This window comes from Gorilla gorilla, chromosome 6, assembly GCF_029281585.2.
Source record: "Gorilla gorilla gorilla isolate KB3781 chromosome 6, NHGRI_mGorGor1-v2.1_pri, whole genome shotgun sequence".
NCBI lineage: Eukaryota > Metazoa > Chordata > Mammalia > Primates > Hominidae > Gorilla > Gorilla gorilla.
The window spans coordinates 72,526,566-72,536,719 of record NC_073230.2 but is presented as its reverse complement, the minus strand read 5'-3'; the positions used below and the strand labels follow the sequence as shown (position 1 = coordinate 72,536,719).

At 39.2% G+C, this 10,154-nt stretch overlaps 1 non-coding gene across 1 annotated transcript; it reads left to right on the top strand.

The window, feature by feature from the left end:
• The first annotated feature begins 2,218 nt into the window (after positions 1-2,218).
• LOC115935542 (U6 spliceosomal RNA) lies at positions 2,219-2,325 on the top strand. The gene has a single exon (XR_004071150.1). It is a non-coding gene; the product is annotated as a U6 spliceosomal RNA (small nuclear RNA).
• Positions 2,326-10,154: the final 7,829 nt, after the last annotated feature.

Sequence of the window (10,154 nt, the reverse complement as noted above, 5' to 3'; positions counted from 1 at the left end):
CTCTCATTGTCTCCAAAGCCTCTGCAGACACATCCCAAGGAACAATGCTGCTGAAGGACTAGTTCTGTTCCTTGTGATGGTGGAAAGAAATGGGATTCAAGCCAGGCGCTGTGGCTCATGCCTGTAATCCTAGCACTTTGGGAGGCCGAGGCAGGAGGATTGTTTGAGGCCAGGAGTTTGAGGACAGTATGGGCAATATAGTAAGACCCCCATCTCTACAAAAAACAAAGATTAGCTAGGTGTGGTGGTGCATGCCTGTAATTCCAGCTGCTCAGGAGGCTGAGGCAGGGGGATAGGTTGAGCCCAGAAGGTTCAGGCTGCAGTGAGCCATGATTATGCCAGTGCACTAGAGCCTGGGTGACAGGGTTAGACCCTTTCTCTAAAAAATAATAATAATAAAAAGAGGCCACGCACTGTGGCTCACACCTGTAATTCCAGCACTTTGGGAGGCCGAGGCGGGTGGATCACCTGAGGTCAGGAATTCAAGACCAGCCTTGCCAACATGGTGAAACCCCATCTCTACAAAAAAAAATGCAAAAATTAGCTGGGTGCAGTGGTGCACACCTGTAATCCCAGCTACTCGGGAGGCTTAGGCAGGAGAATTGCTTGAACCCAGGAGGCGGAGGTTGTAGTGAGCCAAGATCAAGCCAGTGCAATCCAGCCTGGGTGACAGAGCAAGACTCCATCTCATAAAAAATAAATAAATAAATAAATAAAAGAAATGGGATTTGGAGTGAGGCCAACCCAGGCTCAGAACTGGCTCTACCACTTACCAACTGTGCACGTACCTTATTTTCTCTATTTGCAAAGTGAGGAAAACAGGACCAAGCTTGCAGGGTTGCTGTGAGACAGCGCTTGCCAGCCTGACATGTGGTAGGCAGTCATTAGATCAGAGTCTTCCTCCCTCTTTCCCAGGGTTCCTGCCTAAGCTCCCTTGCCTCTGGAACCTTGGGACACACCCACTCCTGTAATCTCAAGTAGCAGCCCCTACTTCCCTGACCCACCTCTGTCCTCCCCAAGGTTACCCTGTCTTCTATCCCCCAACAAAGAGTAGTGCCAGACACAGAATAGATGCTCCAAAGATATGAAAAGAATGAAGGAAGGAATGAGTGAAGCAGCCACCCCAGTATCCCCTGAGGTGTGTTCCCCAGTAGCCACCAGCTTCCTTTTTTATTTTTTTTTTGAGACAGAGTCTTACTATGTCACCCAGGCTGGAGTGCAGTAGTGTGATCTCGGCTCACTGCAACCTCCACTTCTGCCTCCTGGATTCAAGTGATTCCCCTGCCTCAGCCTCCCAAGTAGCTGGGATTACAGGCACTCACCACTGTGCCTGGCTTTTTTTTTTTTTTGAGACGGAGTCTCACTTTGTCACCAGGCTGGAGTGCAGTGGTGCAATCCCAGCTCACTGCAAACTCTGACTTTCTGGTTCAAATGATTCTTCTGCCTGAGCCTCCCGCATAGCTGAGAAGCTGGGATTACAGGCACACACCACCACACCCAGCTTATTTTTCTATTTTTAATAGAAATGGGATTTCACCATCTTGGCCAGGCTGGTCTCAAACTCCTGACCTCAGGTGATCCACCCACGTACGCCTCCTGAAGTGCTGGGATTACACACGTGAGCCACCCTGTCAAGGGTCAGTTTAGGTACTATTTTTTTTTTTTTTTTTTTGGAGACAGAGTTTTGCTCTTGTTGCCCAGGCTGGAGTACAATGGTGCGATCTCAGCTCACCACAACCTCCGCCTCCCGGGTTGAAGCAATTCTCCTGCCTCAGCCTCCCGAGTAGCTGGGATTACAGGCATGTGTCACCATGCCTGGCTAATTTTGTATTTTTAGTAAAGACGGGGTTTCGCCATGTTGGCCAGGCTGGTCTCGAATTTCTGACCTCAAATGATCCACCCACCTCGGCCTCCCACAGTGCTGGGATTGCAGGCATGAGCCACCACGCCTGGCCAGTTTGAGTGCTTTCTATCAATCCACCCTTGTCTCCTGACTCTTCCTCCTCTTCATAGCATTAATTAAGTCCATCTAGTGAGTTTTAAATTTTTGTTATTGTATTTTTGTTTTAAATTTTCCATTTGAGGCTAGGTACTGTGGCTCATGCCTGTAATCCCAGTACTCTGGGAAGCCAAGGTGGTAGAATCACTTCAGTTCAGGAGTTTGTGACCAGTCTGGGTGACATACCAAGACCCTGTCTCTACAAAAAACACAAAAATTGTGCTCACTTCGGAAGCACATATACTCAAATTGGAACTATACAGTGAAGATTAGCATGGCCCCTGCACAAGGATGACATGCAAATTTGTGATGCATTCCATATTCTTGCCACAGTCTGCTGCCTGTTACTTTGCTTTGCTTCCCTTCCCTGGATCCTGCCATAATGTCACAGGGCCCGTGAGGCCATAGCCTTCCTGTGTTCATCTCCCATTGCACCACTGAGGTTCGCGATTGGAGAAAAATCTGGCCAACCCCACTCAGGTGTGGCACCTTGCCACCTGCCCCCTCACGCAACAATAAATAAATAAATAAATAAATAAATAAATAAATAAATAAAAGTACAACAATTAGCCAGACGTGGTGGTACACGCTTTTGGTCCCAGCTACTAGGGAGGCTGAGGTGGGAGGATCACTTGAGTCCGGGAGGCAGAGGCTGCAGTGAGCTGAGATCATGTCACTGCACACCAGCCTGGGCAACAGAGTGAGACTCTGTCTTAAAAAAAGAGGGCCAGGCATGGTGGCTCATGCTTGTAATCCCAGCTACTTAGGAGGCTGAGGCAGGAGAATCGCTTGATCCTGGGAGGGGGAGGCTGGAGTGAGCTGAGATTGTGACAGGGCACTCCAGCCTGTGTGACAAGAGCCAAACTCCGTCTCAAAACCTCAAAACAAAACAAAACAACAAAACAAGGCTGGGTGCAGTGGTTCATGTCTGTAATCCTGGCACTTTGGGAGGCCGAGGAGGGTAGATCACCTGAGGTCAGGGGTTCAAGACCAGCCTGGGCAACATGGTGAAACTCTGTCTCTACTAAAAATACAAAAATTAGGCCGGGCATGGTGGCTCATGCCTGTAATTCCAGTACTTTGGGAGGGCGAGGCAGGTGGATCACGAGGTCAAGGAGATCGAGACCATCCTGGCTAACACAGTGAAACCTCATCTCTACAAAAACACAAAAAATTAGCCGGGCGTGGTGGTGGGTGCCTGTAGTCCCAGCTACTCAGGAGGCTGAGGCAGGAGAATCACTTGAACCCGGGAGGTGGAGGTTGCCGTGAGCCAAGATCGGTCACTGGACTCCCCCCGGGAGACAAAGCAAGGCTCTGTCTCAAAACAAAAAACAAACAAACAAACAAAAGCAAAAATTAGTCAAACGTGGTGGCGGGCACCTGTAATCTCAGGTACTCGGGAGGCCAAGGCACTAGAATCACTTGAACCAGGGAGGCAGAGGTTGCAGTGAGCTAAAATTGTGCCATTGCGCTCCAGCCTGGGTGACAGAGCAAGACTCCATCTCAAAAAACAAACAACCAAAAAAAAAAAAAACCTAATAAAAGGATAGTAAGGAAATACTAAGCAACTCTATGTATATAATCCCAAGAAGTTGGATGAAATGGACTAATTCCTTGAAAACTACAAACTACCAAAAAATATTCAATATGAAACATAATTTTTAAAATCTTGTAACAATGTTAAAAATGGAGTTCATGGTTTTTCATTTTATTTTGTTTTATTTTGAGACTGCATCTCACTCTATTACCCACACTGGAGTGCAGTGGCACAATCACGGCTCACTGCAGCCTTGACTTCCTGGGATCAGGTGATCCTCCCACCTCGGCCTCATGAGTAGCTAGGACTACAGGTGCCTGCCACCACATCCAGCTATTTTTTTATTTTTTGTAGAGACGGGGTTTTGCCAAGTTGCCCAGGCAACTCCAACTCCTGGGGCTCAAGCAATCCACCTGCCTCGGCCTCCCAACGTGTTAAGATTACAGGCGTGAGTCACCAGGCCTGGCTGAATTCTTTTTTTTTTTATGACCAGATTTTCACAGAGTCAAATCTGATCCTTTTATTCTCAGAGTTCAAGTCTCAGCATTAAAATGTATAGCATCAGTATAACCTACCCTGTAGAAAGCTGCCCAATATGTGCCAGGGCATGCTCCTTACCCCACACATCCTTATTGGCTAGAAGTTTCTAGAGGAGGAGACCCTATATGCAATGTTGGTCCACTATTTCTCCATTTTTCTATGGCTTAAGTAAAAGAAGATATTGACTTTGGGATGTCAGCTCAGAGATTGAACAAAGATGTCTCAGTGGATAGGACTATATGCTCTTAGCTGGGGAGTAAATGCCAGCTCTCACTTAAAATGCATCCAGGGACCTTACTTCCTGCAAAAGTTCCTTCCAACTTTGAGGCCCTAAGAGATCACTAGAGATATGTGAAAGGCCTCTGAACTTGGTCCCACCACAGGCCAAGTTTGTATTAATTCTCAGGTGAAAACACATTAAACAGGTTTAACCTATTTTTTGATAGCCCAGAAATCAGTCAGTGGGGAGCCAAGAAAAGCTCTGAGGATGATAAAGTCATTTACTTTGTATTAACAGAAGTTAAGAAGTCCTTTTCTGGAATCTTTATTTGGAAGTCCACAATGCCTCCCTAACCAAAATAAATAAATCCTGTCCCCCGCCTCTTTTCTTCATAAGCCCCCGGTTACTGCACAGTATCCTCTATCCCCAAATATGCCTGGCTAATTGATCCTCTTAATATTAGGGAGCGACTTTCTCAGATGATTTCTTCCTAACCTTTTTGACTGCTTATAATCCTATTAGCAAGATTCTATCGTAGAATATTAATGTGGTTGTATCTGATATAAAGATCTTCAAGATCCCAGATGGCCTTAAACATGGGCAATTGGACATATTTCCCAATGAGATTGAAATCATTAATGGGACCGAAGACGATTTTAATGTGAGGACAGAGAGGTAGCTGTGCTTTAATTTCTGTAACTTAAGATCATTCTAAGAACATTTAGTTATCTATGTTTTCATTTATTTAAGATTCATCTTTAATTATATTGTATACTTTTATTACATTTCTATTACATTCAAAATTTTCAGATTTCTTCCTGTGTGAATCATACTGGGAATTCTACAACTCTTAAACTGGCCACTTGTTTAGTTTTTGGTTTAAAATTGTTGAAAGTAGTATCCTAGATTTAGCACCACCTACTGGCTTCTCATGGAAAAAATGTATTTTTTCATTCACCAAGCAACCCACAGGGATTTAGATCAATTTAATTGTGCAGATCTTTTCAACTGCTTACTGAGAGAGAAGGAGGGAAAAAAATTTCTATTTTGTAAGGAGAGAGGGTTTCCAATGGGGGCGGAAGGAAAGAAGACCCACAAATTGAATTGGCATTGGATCACTATCTGACCTCAAACAGTTTACTATTTAAACTGTGACAAAGAAATAATCACAAACTGAAAACCTGCTAAATTTTCTAGAACTTTCTATAGGATGCTAAAATATAGGTATTGTTTAAAATCTTGGATTACTAAATTAATTTTGCAATGTCTATCTCAGTCTTGATATAAAGAAAGAAAGTTCTATTTGGAATTCTGTCTTGAGTGTGTGGTCTGTCCAAGAATATCTAAATGAATAACTTTTCATCATTGAAGATTAACAATTATTTTTTATATTTATTTTTCATGGTCATAAACAATCAAGTAGCACCCTGATTTTTTTCTTAACATGCATCAAATAGCCACACCGTGGTGGTGTATATACAAGGGGGAAATTTCCAAACATACAATTATAAAGACACATCCTTAGCCATAATAGATGTGTTACTTTTCTTAAAAATGATAGTTGGTTTATTTTCTCTAATTTGTATGAAAGTCTAGTGATTAAAACAGCTACTATAACAATACAAAAAATGATGTCTTCAGAATACATAAATTGTTAATTAGAAAAATAATTTGATATGCTAAATATTTTCTTCCTAGTTAAAAGAAATGTGAAATATTTGGATAGCTGTTTCTTAAATGCAATATTTACTTATTTTAAGAGCCAGTAATAAGTATATAGAAATTCCAGTGAGAAGTATATTTCTGTTGCGTTTTTGCAACTCTACCCCAGTAAGAATGTGGTCATGTTTTGTTTACTGTTTACTGATAGTGTAAGCAACTAATTAACCTGGGCATTCATTGATATAACTATATTTCAAGTCTTCAAAAAGCTCCGTTATGGAAGTAGAAGAGAAGTGAAGTGGATATATAAGATAGTTTGAATAATAAGAACACATTTGATAAAAATATTTCAGTTACAATTGATTTTTCTCTCTGACTTTTGAAACTTTTATTTTTATTTTATTTGTTTATTTTTATTTTTTTTCCAACTTTTAGTTTGAAGGGGTACAGGTACAGTTTTGTTACATGGCTAAATTGCATGTCACAGGGGTTTGGTGTACAGATAATTTTATCAGCCATGAAATCTTTATTTTTAAATGATGATTAGCTGAGACTTTAAAAAATAGTTATTTCTTTACTTCTTTTATCATACTGTCATTATGAAAACTCTGTGTTTTGCTATGAAAACCTGAAGTAATGATTAATTTTATTCTTCAAATTTTTATGGACTTCCAGAAAGTAAATAATATCATGTTTAAAAAGGTCTGTATCGATCTGCAGTTATTGTTATTATTCTCTTATTAGTACTACTATCTACTACTTCCAGTGACTTGTACAAATGCTTGTAAAGATCCCATTTTCATAATTCAGTATGATTCTTTGATTTAATAAATTTCTCTTCAGTAATTGGCAGGCAACATAAACTTTCATTTTATTGGCAATAAAAACAGTTTTGCTACATCATGATTTTGAAAACAATATTAAATAACATGTAAGTAATACCTGATTTCTGAATGTATCAATAGCAAGTTACACTAACAAGTTTACATAATTTTATTTGTCATCACCCTTCCTTTTATTATTAAATTTTGATCTGCAGACTACATAGATCTAACACAGCTGTTGCCAACTTTAATAGTTTTGTTTATCCTCATTGCTTTAAGATTTTTGATAATACATTGGGAATTTTGTTTTCTTTTGTTAGACTTATGTTAAATATCAAACTTACCTTGTGGAAAATTGACTTTGTGTTTTTCTAAATTCTTCTGTACATTTAAAAAGATTTTTGTTTGTTAGTTTTGAATTATCTTGCTATTTTTCTGGGACTGAGTCCTGGAAAATAAAGAGGCATTAGTTTAATGTCTTTGTCTATCCATTTGTAGCCACAGAGATGGCAGTCAGAGGACTTCGGTTAGTATTTAGGATTTATATTTTCTGGACTGTCTTTGCAGATTTCTCAGCTGGGGTCAAGACTTCAAGAGTTATTTATTTGACCATGTAAAAATCTAAATAGAGAGGAAAATTCTGGAGTAGAGCATGGAAGTCTTGCACTGGTCTTCTGGAAGATACAATAGCATGCATCCCCAAGTGCTCTTATATCACAAAACACTAGAGATTTGCTGTGCAGAAATATGTTTGGTAAAATTCCATTTAACTCACTAATATAGTTTTTGCTTAGAATAATATGGTTGAATTCTTCCCCAAACTTCAGAGTGGAAATTAATTGCATTCATACATAATCCATGAGTTTAGAGAAAATTTTTATACACATTTTGATAGCCATATGCTAAATAATAAGAGGAGCAACACATTTCTGAGTCATTTCAGAAATTATTAACAGGTGCGAGTAAGGAACAGCTATTTTTTCACTAAATCAAGATGACAGGGAAAGAAACTGATGTGTCAAATGAATGCAATTCCATTTGTACTTCCCCTCCATGATTAGATAATAATATTATTTTATATGTTGGAGGAAATTGAGACTTGGAGCTCAGAGCTCCACAGGTGGTAAAGGGAAATCTGACATACAAGAAGTCTTAACTGACACCTCATGTTTTTTCTTCTATACAGGGATGCTTCATTTGCGGAGAGGATTTTTTTGTTTCTTTTGTTTTTCCTAACATAAAACAACTGTTATTTATTTATTCTTGAGACATTACTTAAAATGTCTGTAGTTTCGCAAGTTTTCAACAGTGAGTGCTTACCACTAGTGAGGGCTATAAGCAGAAACAAAAGAAAATTGTCCCACATAGATACTCTTAACTGGTCGTGAAAGGACCTTCCTGTGACTATGTCATCACATGTCTCTCCAAGACAGGTTTTCTGAAGAGAGCCAATGCATGGCATCACATTTGTGAGTTACCACTGTCGTTCTGTGGTTGGGTCAGAAGAGATGGTTCTCTGTCCTTAGTTGCTTTGCACAGAGCTTGGGAAACACATTGAACATTTACTTACTGAGTACAAAATGTAATCTCTACTCTTGAAGTTTTGCAGTGTGATGTGGAAAATTAGTCTTTTGTGCAAGGAAAACTGAACAGTTAATTATTTCATAACACAGAGCTCTATAAATATAGGTGTCTTGTCTGTCTACCAACATCTCACCGTCAACATCATACCACCTCACAATTTTACTGTTACATGTATTTGGATGTGACATTTTTCAAGCTGATTTTATGTTTGTTAGTAACAAAACGCATATAAGTATGACATATTATTTGAAGATTCTGTGTTTAGTTGCCTCTTCAGATGTGTAAGAAAATCTTCCGTCATTAGTTTCCTTGGAACTTGGAAAAGTGAATATTTTCAATGCAGAATGGGAAACATAAACTATAGTGGAAACAGTGTGAATGAACATGATGAGATGGATTTTGAAGACTTGATCATAAGTCCACAAGTTGATAAAATCAGTGGATTTAGAGGTCAAAGTATAGAGAGGGTTAAGTGCTGCCTTTGAATTTTGGAATCTGGATATCTTGAAAACAGGTGGTATAAAACAAAACAAGAGGAAGAAATATCTAGAGGAGAGCCTGATTTGGTTGGAGGTGGGAAAATGATTCAGTTTTGAACATAGTAATTTGAAGTTCTGACGTTAACTTCTGGATTAAATGACCAATGTGCAATGGAAATTCAGGTCTAGAGCTGGAAAGACACTTAAGATTAGAAGGAGATATGACAGTATCATCTACATTGAAACTCTTAAGTGGGAATAAGTCCTGAACAAGTAGAAATTTGGGAACATCTGCATTTTTTTTTAGTGGATGTAAAAGAGGCTGATAGAAGGCAGAAAAATAGAGTTAAGATGATAGCCACTGAAACTCAGAAAAAGTGTATGGTGTGTGTGTGTGTGTGTGTGTGTTTGTGTATGTAAGTATTATTCAACAGAGCTAATGTTGCATAGGCTCAAAAGAAGTAAGGACTGAGATAAAAGCTTTGTAATCCATCATTAAAATCCATGAATTTTGAGAAGAAACTAAATGAATGTGATTGATGATCCTCAATATGATGTGGCAGCATCATAAAGAGGGCTGTTGTTCCCAGGATTGTGTGTGTTGTGTGTGTGTGTGTGTGTGTGTGTGTGTGTGTGTATGGTGGTAACATGATCTAAATAGGAGGACCAGTAGGAAGTTTTTCTGGAATTAACTAAATTGATTTGAAATGTATATTTATATGCAAAAATAGCAGAGAATATTCTGAGAAAGAAAAGAGGGGGCTAACCAATTAGATAATAAAATACACTATAAAGCTTTTAAAAATAAATATATTCACTAGCTATGTCTACTGAAAAATCTTCAAAGCAATGTCTTTCAGGAAGCAATGAGCACATCTAGTGCACAAAGCAGGGCTTCTTAATATCATTCTGCACTCAAGAGGACAAGAGCCCTTTGGTCTTCCTTAACCTAGAATTGGCTGACTCTAAGTCTAGGCAGAAAAAATACAAGATGAGCCTGGGAGAACTCATTTTACCACAAAGTAAGGAAATGGTCAAAGACAAATAAGGCTGTATCATTGTAAACAAGTGCTAGCTTGAAGGGCCTTGCAGTTGTGCAATTTAAATCAGTTTGAATTTCAAGAGTGAATTTGACATATTGTAAACATTGAATAAAGTAAAATCCATGAGTGTGTAATGATACTCTAAATAAAAAAATAAAAAAGAAAAATGACGATAATTAAATTGAAATAATTAAATGTTTAGCCTGCCTTTCTTAGTTGATGAGGGACAGCTTTTCACAAAATAATGTGAGTTAAGTGTAAGAAAT